The 20475-nt window shown below is 45.7% G+C and overlaps 1 protein-coding gene across 3 annotated transcripts in view; it reads right to left on the bottom strand.

Moving 5' to 3' along the window:
* The window catches only part of LOC137433024 (mitochondrial glutamate carrier 1), a 125140-nt gene that overhangs the window by 98364 nt on the left and 6301 nt on the right, over positions 1–20475 (bottom strand). The window lies entirely within an intron of this gene.

The following is a 20475-nucleotide window of genomic DNA, read 5'->3' as shown; positions in this document are numbered from 1 at the left end:
AAATTATATAAATCACATATTCCACATTTATTACATGAAAATTGTACTGTGGCTCAACAAAATTTCTTTTTTAAATATTTATTGGAATAGCTATTGGCTTATTTGGTGTTCCATAAGAACATGAACAATACTAACCAAAATATTGGGTTAGTGTAACCAAAGTAGAATGGTCCATGTGTGACCACATTATGTGAACACAAATAATATAATGAACAATGAAAAGCGTTAGCAAGAAGCAGCCAGCTAACAAGCGCACAGACGTTTGGGTATTTCTGCGTTCCGTGAACGACTCACCTGAGTGTCATCAGTGACCATGTAGCAGCCAGGGACCCAGGTAAGGGTCTTGCTAGGAAAACTGCATGGCTGGTTGCCAACACATCTATGCTCCCAAAATGAAGGTGAGATTCCCATAATAGAAGGAGTATCTCAACAAATAAACTTGAAAATGAGTCTTAAAGGGATACAGACCCCTCATACCTTATAGTACATTCAACTGTGCAACCACCTCGAGTGCCCGAGCATGCACCTGAAATATTACTTCTCTAGCGTGAACAAGGCCTCCCTCAACCTCAATGTGAGCCAGAGCTGTACTCTGGAGCAAAATGGAAAGGTAGTGCTACCTGTCTCAAGAAGAACACCATAAACTGCACTTTTGAAGAACAGAAGAGGTATTGTATTACAAAGCTGGGGTGAAGAGGAGAATAAAACCATCCTAAACTGCCGTGCTTATTCCAACAATCAAGGATGAGGAGCATCTGGAAGTAAGAAACATTTCAAGGACCAAATAAGATAGCAATATGATCACCGAAATTGGAGAGAGAGCATTAAAACAGAAAGTCTATTCTGTTATCCCACATTCAGATATATAAAAAAGAAAAAGTAAGCAACATAAGAGCACAATGAAGCCACACAACAACAAGCAAGAGATCATAAATAGAAAAATGACCGCCCCCCCCCCCCCCCCCCCCCAAAATGACAAAAATGAAAATGATCCCAAATGAGAAGACTAATTGGACATTAGGATGAATGGACAATTTTATGCATCATATAATATGGCAAATGGACTTGGAGAATAAAATACAGCCATAACACAAGGTGGAGGATTAACTTAGCTCTTATACGAGCCTCAACTTTGTACACAAAAAAAATATGTAAAGATTAAAAAAACACTCAGCCAACATAAAGATTGTACGAGATTAAAATAACACCAATAACATAAAAACAGTAGAAAAAAGAAATTACAGAAGACATCGCAATAATTGTTTCAAATTTTCATTATTATTATTTATCATTATTATTATTAGTCGTACCGTTTCTTTTTTGTAAAGCTCATTAAGATTTCTTTTTAAATGAGGAGTGCTATATATGGGAAATAAAAAACGGTTGATTGATCGTTTGAATGATGAAAGAGAAAATTGACGATTCAATTAAAAAACAATTGGTCAGAAGAAGAAATGCTACAAGGGGTAAACACCACAAAAACATGGGACAAAAGTCTTACCAAAAAAACCCTTCAATACAGCACAAGCCCCTATAGATACGGACTGGACATCTAGAGACAGGTGGTAGGTCACAGGTATCTCAGGTGAACAACCCAGCCCATGCAATCTTGACATTAAAAGCAAACTCGTAAAGAGAATAAAGCTGGCATGGGAATGCAAAACCTCCAGCTCTAACTCAACATTGAATACTTTGTAACAATCTCCAAACATCATACGAAATTCTGCAATACTCTGTACTAGCGGGCACTCCCGGGCAGGAGCACCCTTACTGGGTGGGAGTACCCTACTCGGTCCACCTTCAGTGGGCAATGTGCTGTGACACATTATTCGAAAAGCACTTATAATTTTTGTCATTTTAGAAAGAAAGTTTATTAATCACAAAATACAGAGTGTTCCAAAAAGACCTGGGCAACTTTGGTTGTTAATATATTTAGTACCACAAATTATACAACAATACCCTTTGTTTTATATGATACAGAAACTTATAACGTTTTCTTTATTTTTAGGTCTGGTGGTTTTATGTAAAAGAAAATGGCAGCTGCACAGGAGAGAGCGAGGGCATCGAATGGTTCATCAAGAGGAGACCTGACACGCAAGTTCAGTGTAATTTCCGTACAAGGTATGGAAGGAATCCGCCATCTTGGACTAGTCTCAGAGAGTGGTACAAGAGGTTTAAGGAGACTGGAAGTTGTCGAAAACATAATTTTGCATAAAAGTACTGGTCGACCACGCACAAGTGCAGCAGATGTTGAACGAGTGTGTGAATCATTTCAACAAAGTTCCATAAAAGCAATCCGACGTGCATCCAGTGAACTGTGACGAGCAACCAACATTATACACAGGATTTTGCAAAAAATACTGAAGTTTTATGTCTATAAGGTGCAGATTCTGCAGGAGCTCAGACCAAATGATGGACCCAAACGCAAGGTGTTTGCCTTGGGAAATGCTCAGTCACATCGAGGATGATGAATATAATCTGAAAAAGGTCATGATCACAGACGAAGCTTGCTTTGATGTATCAGGGAAGGTCAACCAGTGCAATGTGAGGATCTGGGGCTCTGAAAACCACCACATGCTCATTGAACACATAGGCGATAGTCCAAAGGTCAATGTGTGGTGTGGCCTTCTCAATGACCACTTGGTGCATCCCTTTTTCTTTACAGAGGATACAGTGACTTCAACAATTTACATGAACATGTTCGAAATATTCACCTTCCCACATATTGAAGACCTGTAACCCGATATTTTTCAACAGGACGGTGCTCTCCCTCATTGGGCCTTAGTTGTTTGAGCCGTCCTGCATTAAAAAATTTCCAGGTTGCTGGATTGGCCGAGACGGACCAACCGCCTGGCCCCCACGATCACCAGACATAACCCTCGTTGATTTTTTTCTGTGCGTGTTTGTCAAAGATATTGTCTGCAACACTAAGGTGGCAAACCTGCCTGATCTTCGTTCTCAGATCACAGCTGTATGCGCACTGGTGGATACAAACATGCTGAGCCGAACTTGGCAATTACTCGTGTACTGCCTTGATGTCCTCTGCGTGACAAACGGAGCTCACATTGAAGTGTATTGATGGAGTGCACAAAACTGTATGAGTTTCTGTACCGTACAAACCAAAGGGAATTGTTGTATCATTTATGGTTCTAAATATGTTAACAATCAAAGTTGTCCGGGTCTTTTTGGAAAACCCTGTATCATAATCCATGTCATAAGATGGACAGACAATGTGTAATACCGAATACCACCAAAGGTGGCGCTACTTCCACAGCATATATATAGTGATGGACGTCGCCTCCGGATAACTCCTTACGCCGCCATAAAAACAGATAGGAGAAGTCAGGACACAAATTATTGCTAAACAGGGTTTTAATAACCAATGCACGCATTTACAAAGGAGGTTCAAAGCAAGTATTTACAGGGCATGTAGACATTCCCACTTGTCCCCGAAGGCCTAAAATAACATCTGCGCCATCGGATGCCTCATACTGTCACTTATCACTTTAACATTAACATTGGTGCCAATTATGCATCCGACATGGAAGGGAGAGATGGGTAAGGGGCAAGATGGAGAGAAATAGAAAGAAGATGGGGATTAATTGAGCCCCTGAACACCTTGTACTAGATCGGTTGAGCTAGTGCCACCCAATAGTTCTGGCACAAATTTTCTGCTGGTCCAGACCCGCACGCTCCACTCTGGTCCCTCTCTATGTACTGCCAATGCGCCGTGCCTCTCCACGTGCCCAGTGAAGTGTGCATTCACGGGGCAAACTCAGCGCAGATTTTGTCGGGACCAGGCGGCATCGGCGAGGTGAAGGGGTCCCGCAACAAAGCCAGATTACTCGAGTGCAGCGACCAGAATGCAAGGTGTGAGAGGGTGAAAGGCGCAAGAGGGAATGAAAGTGAAATATGTGTAAGAACAAAAGTGATTGGCGTAAAAGAACAAAAGGGAAATGGCAGACGAATAAGAATCCAGACTGCTCTAGACTCAAGCAGACTGGACAGCTGGCTGATGACCCTCTCTTCTCTCTTTCTCTTTCTCTTTCTCTTTCTCTTTCTCTTTCTCTTTCTCTTTCTCTCTCTATCTCTCTCTCTCTCTCTCTCTCTTTCTCTCTCTCTCTCTACCATTAGAAAGAGGCTGTACAAATTTGATCGACATGGGACATGTGCTAGGAGGAAACCTTTGCTGTCCAGAAAGAACATCAGGGCAAGACTAAAGTTTGCCAATGAACACCGAGGCAAAGACCAGCACTTCTGGAGCAATGTGCTCTGGACAGATGAGTCAAAGGTAGAGCTATTTGGCCACAGTACCAGAAGACATGTTTGGCGAAAACCAAAGACAGCATTTGAACACAAGAACCTGATACCAACTGTAAAGCATGGTGGTGGAAATATTATGGTTTGGGACAGCTTTGCTGCATCAGGGCCTGGGCAGCTCACCATCATAGAATCCACTATGAATTCTTCATTGTACCAGAGGGTGCTTGAGGATAATGTGAGGCCATCTGTCAGAAAGTTGAAGCTCAACCGAAGGTGGACCTTGCAACATGACAATGACCCTAAACATACCAGTAAATCCACCAAGGAATGGCTGAAAAGAAAGAAATGGAGGGTTCTGGAATGGCCAAGTCAAAGCCCGGATCTAAATCCCATCGAGATGTTGTGGGGGGATTTGAAACGAGCTGTGCATGCAAGAAACCCCTCAAACATCGCACAGCTGAAAGAATTCTGCATGGAGGAGTGGGCAAAAATTTCTCCCAGTCGATGTCAGAGACTGGTAGACAGCTATAAGAAACACCTACTTGAGGTTGTTTCTGCCAAAGGGGGCAATCCCACCTATTAGAGCCAAGGGTGTACTTACTTTTTCCACATGCGAAATTTGCATTTATGTTTATTTAAATTATACAATGGACTACAAAATCTAAATGTTTCATGATATTTGTTATATTATATCACCTTTATCTATCAATATTGTTGAAATGAAGATCAAATAGCTGTATGTTGAAATATGTTGAAAAAGTCAAAACTTGACATGGGGTGTACTTACTTTTTCACGTGACTGTATCTATACACTCGCAGCATATATCTGCTTGCATGTCCACCGGACACTTACCTGAACAAAACACTACGAAATAACTACAGTTGCACGATGAAAGTGACTCGCTTACCCCCTAGAAACCAGAAACGTCACAATATAAACTGTTTAACCATATATGCATCTGATCCATAACACAGTGGCCTGCAAAAGTATTCACTCCCTACCATGAATTTCACTCCCTACCAATGAAATGCCACGTTTAGATGAATTATGTAGAAACAATTAATCCAAATGAACTTTTTTATTCCTAACAGAAGAGATCAAACTAAGCACTGCTGTAGTTTAAGGAGGTAACATGTCAGGAATACCTGCAGAAATCATGGAAAGATCTAAATTAACTGGTTGCAAAAATACTCAGCCCCTTAAGTCAGTGCTTGGTGGAGGCACCTTTTGCAGCAATGTTTGCTACGAGTTTTTTGGGGGTATGTCTCTACCAGGTTTGCACGGTGAGATGTTGAAATCTTTGCCCATTATTTATGTGAAAATTGCTCTCGCTCTGCCAAGTTGTATGGGGATCGTCGATGGACTGCAATCTTCAAGTCTCACCATAAATGGTCAATTGGGTTCAAGTCAGGACGTTGACTGGGCCACTCAAGAACATTTGTTTTTTTATTAGTCAGCCATTCCAGTATGGCTTTAGATTTGTGCTTCGGATCATTGTCCTGATGAAATTTGAATAATCTCTGACCCAGTTTCAGATTCATGGCTGACTTGAGTAGGTTTTCATTAAGGATTCCCCTGTAGTTTGCACCATCCATTGTCCCTTCTATCCTGTCAAGTTTGCCAGCCCCTGCTGATGAAAAGCAGCCCCATAGCATGATGCTGCCACCACCATGTTTGACACTAGGGGTGGTGTTGACAGGATGATGTGCAGTGTTCAGTTTGCGCGAGGCGTAACGCTTTGAATTGAGACAAAAAGTTTAATTTTTTTCTGGTCTCACCACAAAATGTTTCTCCACATGCCTGCAGTATCGTTAAGATGCTTTTTTGCAAATTCCAAATCTGGAGATGAACTTGCAGCCTTGAGATTGTCCATGCTTGGCTACATTTTTGTGTCTGACCTCCTCAGACAATTCTCTGGTTTTCTTTCTATTCTCCATGCTCATGCAACTCACCATAGGTGAGTTCAATTCCAAAGTAAAGGAGAATCACCTGCTTGAAATCTTGTGATTTGTAACAACTTTTAAAAGGTGCCAATAATATTGTCTGGGCCATTTTAGGATTTCTGTGTGGAATAAGCTAAGATTTAGTAAGTTTTTCAGCTTTTTGTTTTGTTCCACTGCAAACCAAAGAAATACATATGAGGACACCAAAATATTTTTAAATTTCAACAATTTTCTGAAAGAAATGGTGCATTATTTGAAAAGTGCAAGGACTGCTCCAGAGTCCTGCTTTAGAGTGAAAAAGACCTCAGACTGTGGCGAATATTTACCTTCCAACAAGACAATCACTCCAAGCATACAGCCAGAGTAACACTGGAATGGCTTCAGAACAAGAACGTGAAATTCAGACTTGAACACAGCCAAAGTCTAGACTTGAATCCCATTGAGAATGTGTGGAAAGACTTAAAGATTACTGTTCACCAACGCTCCCCATCCAACTTGACAGAGCTTGAGGAAATCTACAATGATGAATGGGAGAAACTCCCCAAATCCAGATGTGCAAAGCTGATACAGACATACCCAAGAAGACTCAAAGCTGTAATCGCTGTCAAAGTGCAAGGGTGCCAATATTGTTGGCCAGGACTGTACATCTGAGTTAATTTGATGATCATGCCAGAGCAATAGGATGCGACTGAGATTTTCCAGTATTGAAGGACATGTTCCATCCACTTATCAGACTATAGAGAAGGCTCTTATCCATATTAGGGTCTTTCCTTTCCTGTTACTCCATAAACTTCTAGCTTACCAAGGAGTCATTCATGGGAGACGCTATCAAATCTAGGTAGAGCACATACAAGTATATTGGTTTCCTCTCATCTAGTAACCTTTTCCATTCTTCCAGCACCTAAAGTAACTGTGTATCACATTATTTTCCTGGCATGAAGCCATGTTGACAGTCACCAATGAGCCTTGACTCTGTATTCAAAATAAAATAATAATAAAAACTCATAGAGCGCATACTTGCACCTTGTGCTTTGATTCTGAACAAAAATACCATCATTAACTGAACACGCTACTAATATGGCCCATATACCTGTATCATCCATGCACCTTATCATGTCACACAGTTTCTTGGCATGGGTTATGAAAACCATGAATTTAATAATTCACTCACATCAGATCATAGATCAGATATATGAAGATTCAGATTTTTCAGATAAAAATTATGGCTGGAATACCACTTCACTGGTGACATCATTTTTATCACCTCATATATCCCATGGGGAGTTGATGACATATGCCAAGTTTCAATTTTTTTCCTTAGGCAGTTTCGGAGAAAATGTTGTTCAAGTTTTTTTGTTTAATCCAACATGATTAACATACCATGTGACCTTTGATGTCAGAGTTGGCAACAAAATATTGTCGTGTCCCCGGGGTCAACACCCCAAGAGGACGAATGACCGAAACGAGTTTAACTCCGAGGCGTATTTCGAACCTTGGCCGAATTTAAATGTTAAATGTTTTTTAGGTGTTGAAAAAAAAAAGTTTAGTTAAAAAATGTTTAAACGTTCCCCTGAAGTGTTGTATTCTGTTGTATATTATAACACACATTTCTTCTTCTTCTTTAAATGGTTGCTTTCGATTTGCTCACCATATCTCTTCATTTCAAATAAAAATTCAATCTCTTATAGTTCCTCCTTCCTACATTCCCTAAACTCACCTGCATTCCACCCCTCCTCCAACGTTTTCAAATGGATCTCTGACTCGAAAATCACAAGTAACTCATTTTGCAATAAATGTTCATTTTCCATTAATCATCCAACACTTTCTAAAATCCGAACTCACCCCTCCCCTCCAAAACTCCCCCCTCACCAATCCCCTTTCAAATCTCCCCCCTTGCCCCTCCCAAAGTCCCCCCTCACTCATCCCCTCCTAAACTCCCCCCTCACTCCTCCCCTCCCAAACTCCCCCCTCACCCCACCCCTTCTAAATTCCCCCCTCACCCCTCCCCCTCAAAACTCCACCCCCCCTCCCCGTAAAAAATTTTTTCTCCAATTCTCCCCTCTCTCCCCTCCTCCTCAAAGCATCCTCCCCGCTTCCTCTCCCTTCCAACTCTCACCTCCATTTCTTCCAATCTTCTTCCTTGCTCTTCCCCCACTCAAACAACACCTCACTGTGCCTCACCCAATCACCATCAAACCTTTTGTCCTCCTCATCCTTCCCTATCTCCTAGCTCTTCTGAAATCTCTGACACACGATCAACAGCTCTCCCTACCTCCTCCTCCTCTTCCTCATCTTACCGTACCCCTCCCCTCCCCTGTCCTGTATCCGATGCTCCCCCTTCTTCTTCCTTAATGGTATGGTCCTCAAACATCCAGGGCCTTCGCTCAAACATGATTGATCTCTCCATACAGGTTGCTTCTGACAAACCAGACTTGATCTGCTTAACAGAAACGTTTCTCCTTCAAGATGTCTCTGATTCCTTAATATCTCTATCTGGTTACTCCCTCCTCCGGTATGATAGACCTGAGCCTCGTCCTGGATGTGGGGTTGCTATCTTTATCAAAAACTCTCTTCCTCACTCTCCCTGCACTGCCCTCTCTCCACCTCACCCCCAGGAGTACATCTGGTTACGGCTTACCCTTTGCTCCCACCTTTTGTTCATATGTGTGTTGTATCGTCCACCAAACATTGATGACTCCATTTACATCTCGCTGTCTGATAACATGGACAAACTTCTATCTACTCATCCCAACTCTATCTTCCTCATATGTGGTGATTTCAACCATCATCATGCCAGCTATCTGGGTGTGGGTACCTCTCTCACCAGCCATGGCTCCTCAGCAAAGGACTTCTGCGACTCACTGGGACTGACACAATCTGTCAATTTCCCGACCCGGATCTCAGTCAACGGAGCATCTTCTCTTCTAGACTTGATTATGACAAACTTCCCTGCAAATGTCTGCTGCTCTTCTTCGGCTCCAATCGGTTCATCCAACCATATGCTTGTTAAAGTGGTTATGCCTCTGGCCATTCTCAGAGAGCCCCCTCAGCGTCGATGAGTCTGGCATTTCACTCAGGCTGACTGGCACGGTCTTCAAGCAGCCATAAATCATCTGGACTGGTCTCCCATCTCTACTGCCTCTGACATCAACTCATCCTGGAAATTCTTCCAAATTAAATTGCTCTCTCTCATGCACAGATTTATCCCATCTCGTCTTCAGTTGTCATACCCTTCCTCCTGTCCAAGGTACACAGAATCTTGTGGCGAGGCAGTTGCCCTGAAACAACTTGCCTTCGCCTCCTGGAAGGCAATCTCATTTCCTTTCACAAAGCCCGGAACAAGTGTGTGTCCACCCTCAGGAGAGCCAAGAAACAATATCTCTCTACTCTCAAGACTGAACTCTCAAACCTGTGGCCCTCTTCCATATCATGGTGGTGTTTGGTCAAATCTGTTTCTGGTGTTTGTTTCCCCTTCCATCCCCTCCCTTAGCTCAAACAGCTACACAGCTGACTCTGCACGTGAAAAAGCTGATTGCCTCAACTCTGTGTTTGCCTCAAAATCTTGTGTCCCAAACCCGTCTCTCTCTGTACCCACCATACCCAGTCGTAGCAGCTGCTCCTGGACTCTGTGTCATTCTCTCTTGACAAGGTGGAGAAGTTTCTGTCAATCCTTGACTCTGATTCTGCAACTGGACCAGACGGCATCAGCCCACGGGTCCTAAAATCCTGCTCTGCTGCTCTTTCGCAGCCCCTCTCTGATCTCTTCACCCTCTCTTTTGCTCAAGGTCATCTTCCAGCATCTTGGAAATCAGCAAACATTACCGCTTTACACAAAAAAGGTGCAAAAACAGATCCTTGCAACTACAGACCAATCAGCCTGCTCCCAATTATCAGCAAAGTCATGGAATCAATCATTGTTTCGGATATCAAATTCTTCCTCTTCTCCAATGGTTTGATCTCTGATCATCAACTTGGTTTCATACCAGTTCACTCCACTATGGACATGCAGCTTCTGCTGTCTCAACAATGGATGGAGGTCCTCAATGTCAAACAGGAAATTAGAGCTGTCTCCCTTGACATATCACGTGCCTTCGATACGGTCTGGCACCCCGCTCTGCTCACCAAACTCTCCTATGGTATCCATGGAAATCTCCACGCATGGCTTGCGGACTTCCTCTCTGTTTGTAGTCAACATGTGGCCCTGAATGGATTTCTCTCATCTCCCCTTCCTGTTCAGGCTGGAGTTCCCCAAGGCAGTGTTCTGGGCCCTGTGCTTTTTCTGGTCTTCATCATTGATCTCTCCGACTCTCTTGAAAATACTCTCTATCTCTTTGCTGATGACTCCACTCTCTGCCGCTCCATATCTCATCTCTCAGATCGGCAGTCTACAGCCTCCTCACTCTCTGCAGACCGGGACAAAATCACAGACTGGTCAAACAAGCGGAATATGTCTTTCAATCCTAACAAATCTCACACTCTCACTATGTCTCTCCGAAAAGACCGACTCGATAGCACTCCCATCTACTTTCTCAACAATCCTCTCCAAGAAGTTCTTTCACTCAAGCTTTTGGGTCTCACTATCTGCCGTGATCTTTCAAGGGAAAACCACATTTCCAAGCTGGAAATGTAATAAGTGAAAAAAGGAAAAAAGAAAAAGAAAAAAAGCCAGTCGCCGACTGGGCATCCTCTGTCGTGCAAAGTCCTTCTTTGGCCCACCTGAGCTCCTCACCACATACAAGGCTTTCATCTGCAGCTCAATGGAATACTGCTCTCCCCTCTGGGCTGGTGCTCCTATCTCACACCTAGCTCGGCTTCACGCTGTTGAAACCAAAGCTTTCAGAATCATTGGAATCCCCTGCGATGAAGCTCACTCCGAGGGCCTTTCACTTACTCACTGCAGGCAGGTTGGTGGTATTTCTGTCTTCTACCGACTCCTCTCCGGCCTAGCTCCCGCAGATCCACTTTTTTGAAATACCGATTTCTTTCCTGGAAGTCCTAGCAGTGTCCATATGTTTTTTTTTTTTTACCTCCCCCCCCCCACCATTCCCATGCCCCTCACCCCTTTCCATGCCCCATCCACCCTTCCCATGCCCCCCATCCCCAAGCCCTCTCCCTCCCACAGATCCCCCGATGTCCCTATTCTCTACTGTTGTACTTGTGTGCTTCCCACTCTCTCCCCATCTTGTCTCCCGCTCCCTTTATCATATTTTTTTATGTGTCAGTTTGTTTTTATGTAATTAATGTTAGCCCTTAAACGAGCCTCGATCTTGTACACACAAAAAAAAAAATTGTCTTTGGCACGCGCGGGAAAGGCCCGAAGCCTTATCTAATCGGGAAGGTCGACACTGGGTTAATTCGAACCCACAAACACAAATGCGGTACAGCAAACTTCACAATACAAGAACGAAATGCAAAAATAAAGGATTTAATGAAAATAAATGCAAGAGACAAAAATGAATCTGAGGTAAAAACTAAAATTCCGAATTGAGACGTCCATTCAGACTCGTATACAAACAAGGGGAAAATAAAATAAAAGAAAATGCGCTTATAATCGGACAGCACTCAGTTTTGCGTCCTGAAATGGCTGGTAAGGCTTGCTGGTCGTTGCCTTGAACCACCGCGTGGGAAACGCACAAGATGGTGCGGAATCGCACCCCCAGCCAGCTGCCGGCGTGAGGCAAGCAGGCAGGATCCTTCTTTGCTAACACGGCTCTGATTATCTCTCCGGCGCACACAGACAATCGCCCGTCATCCTCCCACGCAAAACAAGCAAGCGACCGCCACGATCAAGACCAAGATGAGACCAAAAGGCACGCAGCTGTTCTCATTGAAATCCAGCACACAAGAGAGATGCGACCGCCCCAAACGAATGTCAGGACCAAGAGAGCAAAATGCGACTGCCTCCAACAACCGCCAGTACCAAAAGGAGAGAGAGCGCGACCGCCTTCGATGAATGTCAGGACAAAGAGAGGGACCAAAATGGCGAGACCGCGTCTTCTTGCTTCAGTTCTCGAATGTTCCATGCAGATGTCAGACTCTGTCCAATCATAGAGCACTACTCAATCATCCCATCGCGCCTCCACCAATCATGAAGGCCCGGGGCATGGCCTCATCATTACGAGTCGTCAGGGGGTGGAGTCTAGTCTTTGTTCGGGAATGTTCAGATGATGCCGGGGTTTCCTTGCCAATTGGCAAATGCTGTTTCTGTCAGCCCTGACGGCGCTGTGACTCTGTGAGTGACTAAGTCCTGGTGTTATAGTTGTTTTACTGAGTCCTCAATTTCCTGACTGGCCGAATGTAATAAAACCGAAGGGAAGACCACACGAGGCAAATTACACACTGGGGAATTAATATTTAAGCCCTAGAATTAATCAGCACAAAGCCATGCCCCTTATGGCGACATGCAAACGCTCTTACTCTGACAGACGTCCTACTTATGTAAAGCGAGATGGGTTCTTCTTCTTCACAACACTCGGAGTATGCTAATTTATATGATTCTAACTTTCCTCTGAGGTATTTCATGCCTACCCCTACAAACGTAACAATATTCTCCATGGGGAATCCCTCCTGTGTTTAAAGTTTCACATCGATCAGACAAGCGGTTGCAGAGAAAAAAATTTTGGATGCGGATTTAAATACAACCAATTATGGTGGGAATACCACTTCACCGATGACATCATCGTTATCACCCTATATATGCCATGGGGAGTTGATGACATATGGCAAGTTTCCATTATATTTTTTTGTTGTGGTGGCTGAGAAAACCATTTTAAAGCAAATATATATGGATGTGGATGGACACATACACACACACACACACAAACACACACACACACACACACACACACACACACACACACGCACACGCACACACACACACACACACACACACGCACACACACGGGCATTGCAATAGTCTCGCATTGCTTTTGGGGCAAGACTAAAAAATATAGCATACTCAACCATGTGCACACATACAATGCCTTCAGAAAATAGTCACACCCCTTCACTTTTTCACGTTTTGTTGTGTTACAGCCTGAATTTAAAATTGATTAAATTGAGATTTTTTTTGTCACTGATCTACACATAATCTTACTATAATTCACCAAATGTCCGTCCATACGTTCGAAGATACCGCAAAAACGGCTCAACCGATCGCAACGATATTTTGGGTGGGTATTCCTGGGACCCCTGGGAGTAAAATTGGCTCTATTGTTTTTCCAAGTTTTCCAAGTTTTCCAATTTTCCAATTTTCCAGTTTTTCCAAACACGATGGAATAATATTTACCGATATGAACAGTGATGTGGCTTTTGTTGAAATTCTACAAATACTGTTTATTATACATACCAGGAGAGAGTAGATCGACTCCTGACGAACACTTCCTATTAGTGTAGCAGCATAGCAAACCTGTTGTGCATTTTGTGATACAAGCACCAAATTTGGCACAAATGTACATTAATATGTTGCGAACATTTTCAGATATTGGGCCACTTGAAATTCCGTAATTTTTTTTTTCAAATTTTTTCAAATTTCGTAATTTCAAATTTTTCGGGTGACACCGTCACAATTTCGGTCTTCGAGGCCGGCCGATATAGTGGGGCGGCTTAGCCCAAATATTCAAAAGAATTGTGCATTTTGTGATACAAGCACCAAATTTGGCACAAATGTACATTAATATGTTGCGAACATTGTGTGGTCAGCAATGAAGACGAGAGTCTGAATTACATGTATGCAAAAGACCTTGTGAACCAGTGAAGCAAATACACGGGTAAGCATGAATTAAATCTAGGGCATGATATAATTTCCATGATGTTTACCTCTACACTCAATGGTGGAAGGAGGTAATGTTTTGATCCCAGCTTGTCTGTATGTCTGTTTGTCTGTTAGTCCACAAAATTCCAGACAAAGCTTGTAGTAGTGGTAGTTGTAGTGGTAGTGGTGATAACAGAAATTGTTATATAGAACTGAACTTATATTATTATTATATGCAGAAAATAACTTCATTTCTATATGCCCTGCAGTGGACAGGTTAATTGGTTTATGCACTGAAGGGGTCACCCTGGTGTGCACTGCTGTGTTCTGCCTCACTGAGTTGTTCAGGTATGATGTACTCAGCACAAGCTTCCGGTCGGCCCGGAGGTGGGGGTGCGGGGCCTGTCACGGAACGTCAAAACAAACGGCCTGCCGGGGCCGCCCAAAAGTCGGGCGTGAGGGGCGCGTCCACTAATGGAACGCCTCTCGCTTCCCAGATCGAGGGCCACGTGGTCAGGAGAACCTCGTCCCTTCCGGTCACACTTTGCCTATCGGCCGGCCTCGAAGACCGAAATTGTGACGGTGTCACCCGAAAAATTTGAAATTACGAAATTTGAAAAAATTTGAAAAATTTTTTTTACGGAATTTCAAGTGGCCCAATATCTGAAAATGTTCGCAACATATTAATGTACATTTGTGCCAAATTTGGTGCTTGTATCACAAAATGCACAATTCTTTTGAATATTTGGGCTAAGCCGCCCCACTATATATAAACGTGCGGCTCCGAAGTAACATGGCAGCGTGTGTAAAGCGACTGAGAAACAGGTGTAGCGGCCGCTTCCGTGTTACAGATTCGGCGCACACTCTTCACACATAAACGTGCGACTGAGAAAGACGTGTAGTGGCCGCTTCCGTTTTGCAGAATTAAATCTTTTTTCAAAACGGGCGCTATGTACTGTTTAGATTTTGATGATTTGCATGTGATATTGTTGCGAATATGGAATTTGGCCTCCATATCCGCTTGTAAATATTCCCCTATTTTCTCCAATACTCCCCAACTTTCCCCAGTCCCCCATTCCCTAGTCCCATTGCATGTAAATAACAATCAGTAGAGCCGACCTTCCCCTTATTCCCCCATTAAATGTCGTGCCCAGGTCCACCGCACCACACGTAGACAACTTTCGGACATCTTCCTAGTTATTCTTAATCTATGTCAGTTAAGGCCTCGTTTCCATTAATTATGACTCTTCGTTGCACCAGAATGTGATTATATGGCACCAGTAGTGAGTTTAGGACCTTCCCATACCTCCTCCCATCTTCTTCCCCAAACAACAACAACAACAACAACTACATCTACAACAACAACAACAACAACAACTACAGCTACAACAACAACAACAACAACTACAACAACGGCGCGCGCGGGGAGTGTGCGTCCTCCCTCCGGCTCGGTTAGCCGCCATTATCCATGCGCCCCACGGGGTTACCACGAAGGGGCTGGCTGTCAGCTCCTCGTCAAGGGCGGAGCCTGGTAAACCCCCCCCGCACCCAATAAGAAGGGCGGACCGATTCCATCTGGGCGGAGCTAACGAGCCGAGGGCGTGTCACTCCCCGCCGGATATACGCAGCCGCTTGCCGGACGTGACGAGAGATGCGCCCCCAGCTTGAGACGACAAGACGCCACCTCGAGCGCTGAGAGACCTCCTGCATCTTTTGGGCCGCGCCATCCTGTCCCTGAGCACAAGGTGCACCTTGTGCTGGCCATCGAATACCCGCTTTCCTCGCCATCAATCCCCGTGTGAGTCAGTTTTTGTCCTGTTTCTCTGTGGTCTGTCGGGAATAATATAAGGTTGTGTCTAAGTGCCTGTCTTCCTATGATGTACCTCTTGTAGTTGTAATCTAACCTTCCGCCTTAATATAACCTCCTCCGGAGGTCTTGAGAACTGAACCCCTGGTGTCGTATTGTGTCATTATAACCCAGCCGGGTGTCTTCTCTTTCCTATTGAGCCAGCGTAGCGCGGCTTCGTCGACGTTCGAGTACAATCGGGTAATTTGTGCGGACACGACGGCCATTCCGCTCGGCCCACCTTAACATCAAAGTCGTGTCTGTAACAATTGGTGTCGAGGAGTGGAATTCGAACCCGGGACTAAATTAGTTAGGCCCAAATTTTGGGAGGGAAAATCGAGCCGGAGCGCGTACGGCGCTCGACCGAATCGATTCGGAGCGCGTTTCCCGCGCGAAATTATAACGGCGAAATCTCAATTGTTTTACGAAAATAAAAAATAAAAACCGAATTTTGAAAGTCGCGCTATGGCGGATCAAGACAGCTGGGGTCCGGTAAAGGAGAGTGAGGTAGGGTCGATCCAGGACCAAAATGAGGGACAGGAGGAGAGCGAAGCAGTGAGGGCGGCAGGTTCGCAAAATAGCGCCGTCACGCACGAAGAAGCGGGCGCGCAAAATGGCGCCTCGCTGATCACCGCGCCAGCGACCGTGGCAGCGCCCCCGATGGATTGGGGCCTTTTTTTTATACAAATGAAGGCCCTTATGGCCCAGAATAATGAAGAAATGGCAAACAGAATGGGGAACCGGATGGATGCTCAGGGTGAGCGATTGGAGGGCCAAATGGGGGTAATGGGAAACCAAATGGGGGTAATGAGGGACGAAGCGAGGGGTACCAGTGAGAAGTTAGACAATAATTTTGAGGAGTTAGACAAGAAAATTGAGAAGTTAGACAATAATTTTGAGGAGTTAGACAACGGGATAAAAGAAGTAAAGAATGGGTTAACGGGGGTAGAAAACAGAATGGCCGCTCAAGAGAATCAAATGGAAGGGATGCAAAAAGGGTTAGAGGGGTTAGAAAACAGTATGGAAGGCAAATTGAGGGACATGAGGGACCAAGCGGAAAGGGAAGTTAAACAAATGGAGCAGCAGATAGAGGGGGTCAGAATGGGGGTAGAAACCAAACTGGATGCTCACAGGGAGGAAATGGAGCAGATGAGGGTGGCATCTGGGCAGGAGATGCAAGTGATGGGAGAGGAGATCAGAAGAGGAGTGAGTGAGGAGGTCGGAGGAGTGCGCGAGGAGGTGAGGCACTGTAAGGAGCACATGGAGAAGGAGGTGAGAAAGGGGACTGTAAAGTTACAAGGGGGCATAGAGGACCTGACGCAGGAGGTGGAGCAGCTGACGGTGGGACAGACGGAGTTAGTGGAGCAGGTTCAAAGGAACACTGCGGTATTAGGAGGTTTAAAGGCGACACAGAAAGAACTAAAAGATGACTTGGTAGCGACGAAGAGGGAATGTCAGATGGTACGTGAGGGACTGACAACGAGGTTGGACGAGGTGATAGAGGTAATGGAGACGAAGGACCGGCAGGTGAGGACGCACATGGAAACGGTCAAGGTAGCCTTGGAGGACGAGCTTGAGGAGACGTACCGGGGAATAAAAGAGGTGAGGCACAAATTAGAAGAAGTGGAAGAAGGGATGAGCGAAATTAAGAAGCGACGGAGAGGGGATAAGAAAGAGATAAAAGAGGAGATAAAAGAATTGGTCCAAAGTCTGTGTTTGGATCGTGATGATGTGCTCATTAACCGGATGAGGGATTCGCAGGTGATGGAGCAGAAGCGAAGAGGAAGAGGACCCGGTGTAAGTGGTGACCAATATGGTCGTGCGTATGATGCGCCAGGTGATTTAAGAGGCTTGGGGGTCGAGATAGACCCGGGTGTTCGTGGGAGGCCGTTGGTGAAGTGTGCGACAGGTCTGGTGTGCGAAAATGGAGGTGTGCGAGAAAGTCCGACTCTGGGGTGTGTGAGGAAAAAGTGCGTGCCAAGGAGTGAGGGTGCTGGCGAGAGTGAGTCGGTCATAGCGCGTGTGCGAGGGGGCACATGGAAGCGCGGTGTGGTGAGTGTTACAGAGGATGTGACGGGAGAGTGTGCGCGAGGAAGGTGTGTGACGGACAGGTGCATGGGGAAAGAGTGCGCTGTCAAAGGCAAGGAAGAATGCACACCTGTGGTGAGTGTTACAGAGGGTGTGACGGGAGAGTGTGCGCGAGGAAGGTGTGTGACGGACAGGTGCATGAGGAAAGAGTGCGCTGTCAAGAGTAAGGGTGAGTGCGCTGTCAGGAATGGAGGTGAAAGTAGTGAGAGTGACATGGAGCGTGAGTTAGTTGTGACAGGTGAGCGAGGATGTACACCTGGGATGGAAGGATGCGCACCTGGAATGGTAGAGCGTGAGTGGGAATGCACGCTGGAGTTGGTGGTGAGGCACGTGGTTGGGTGTGCGAATGAGGGCACACCTGTGATTGTCACAGAGGAGGTGACCGAGGAGGGGGCGCGAAGCGGTGTATTGGTGAGGTGTGCGACCAACGAATGTGTGCCAAAATGTTCGGTGGTCAGGTGTGTGACCAAGGCTGTGAGTGGAATGAGAGTACCGAGGTGTGTAAGGAAAGGTACGACGAGGAGCATGGAGACGGCTGGATGTGTGAGCAAGGAACGGGCTGCGGGGTGTAAGCATGCAGGTGAAGCATCGACGTTAGACGGGGTAGAGTTTAGAACGACTTATAGCCGAATCGGGCCCTCGGTGCGTGCTGGGCCTCGCTTTGAACGGCCGCGTCCGTGCTCCACTAGGCGGAGCGGGCAGCCCGATAGGAAGGGTCGTTATGGCGACCACGTTTTGTTGAGACGTGCCGGCAGGTCGAGATCGGGACATTGGATGGCTCCACGCCGAGGTGATGCGTGGGATCTCGGCACGGGTAAACCCCCGTCCCTGCACCGAGTGCCGGACGCATCCAGCCGCTGGCACAAAACAACCAGCATCCATTGCTTGGCTTTACGAAGCCGGGCTTTGGACAGGAATTGGCGCACCGAGAGGCAGTAGTGAGTAGACTGGGTGATGAGGTTAGTGTTTTGGACCCAAAATTAGGAAAAAAAACAAAATTTGATGATTGGCAAAGGATTGGCAGTAGTGATTGGCAGATGATTGGCAGATGATGAGTAGTGATTGGCAAATTTTTAATTTGTTGAAATTTGATGTGCAAAATTGGTAGTGAGAGACCCCCGATGTGGTGGGATGGCAAATCCACCATCCCTCACAGGGGGGGGCAAAGGAGCAATAGCTTATGGGGTGTATGGCAGTGAAAACTAGCCCGGGTGGGTTAGGATATTGTGTGTAGGGATCTAGAGAAGATGACCTTAGGTAACGTTAAGGTTAGTTAGTGACTGATACCTGTAGTAGGGACGCAGGTAGATTAGTGTGGATGATAATGACGAGGGAGCGCAATAGTTTAAAGGGACGACTGGGAAGCGCAAGTTTCAGAAGGGAGTAGTTAGCTGCGATGATGCTGTGTGTGTGAGAATTGAACAGGTGTGATTGCACAGGTGTGCAACTGGACAGGTGTGTGGAGCAGTGTATGAGTCGTGAGTGTGTGGATCAGCGCGAATGCGCTTGGGGAGAGAAGGGTGCAGGTGGCACCAAGTGTGAGAGCACAGGTGTGCAAGTACAGGTGTGTGGAGAGAGTTGGAGTAAGTGGTACGGAGTGGTGTGCATGGTGCGAAGGTGTGGATGGGGGAAGAGTGGACCCCTATCACGGATACCCGGGGCGGGTAGTGTAAGTGTTAGGTAGAGGGTGCAGGTAAATTGTGGTTGGATATTGGCATTTGTGGTGCGGTTGCAGAATGGTATTGTGGATGGGTGCATTAGTGTTGTGGGAATGGCTGGGCGTGTAGCCTGTTAGTGTGTGTAGTTGGTTGGGCACTCCACCACTGTGAGGATGTCGGCCAGGTGAGGCCGCAGGTGGGCTCTGGGAGCCGGTAGTTGTGAGTGGGTGCCTGAGGATCCCGGGTGTGGATCGGGCAGCCCAGTGCCAGAGAGGGCACCGAGTGGGGAGAGAGCCAGAGGGCCTTCCCCAGGTAGTTAGGTTAGGGTAAGGAGCAGGTAAGCTCGGAGGCAACTACAGTGGTGGAGGTGTGCAGGTGGGTAGGCCCACTGGGAGAGGTACACGCCACAGCCCAGAAATTGTGCGAGGGCACCGGGAGATGAATCGGGGGAGTGAGACCCCAAATTGAAGAGCACCACAGTTTGGCCAATGGGAATTGGTTTTTAGAACCCATAGTGTAAGAGGGCCAATGGTTTGGCCGGAGAAAGACCCCGGGTAGTGTAAAGTTGTTAAAGTCATTTAGGAAATAGTTAGGGTTGATGAACCTGTCGCACCATACGCAGCCACTTACCTGTGGTGATGATGATGACTCCACACCTGTGTTTTCTTTGTTTTGTGCAGGAAATGAGAATTGCTGTGAGGATTTGTGAGACGCATCACGACGTGGATGAGACATTGGGGTGATTCCATCTCTCCCTCCCTAGGAGGGACTGATGATGAATTGGTGATGGCAAATTATGATGTTGAGTTGGAGATGGCAAATTTTGATGAGAGTTGAAAATGGCAAATCTGATTGGTTAGGAGGGAGAGAAGACGAATTTGGTATATGGGAGGAACGGGGAAGACAGTAGGGATGTTTGTTGA

The sequence above is a fragment of the Myxine glutinosa genome, chromosome 8 (assembly GCF_964187855.1).
Source record: "Myxine glutinosa chromosome 8, kmMyxGlut1.1, whole genome shotgun sequence".
NCBI lineage: Eukaryota > Metazoa > Chordata > Myxini > Myxiniformes > Myxinidae > Myxine > Myxine glutinosa.
This window is presented reverse-complemented; position numbering and strand designations above follow the sequence as displayed.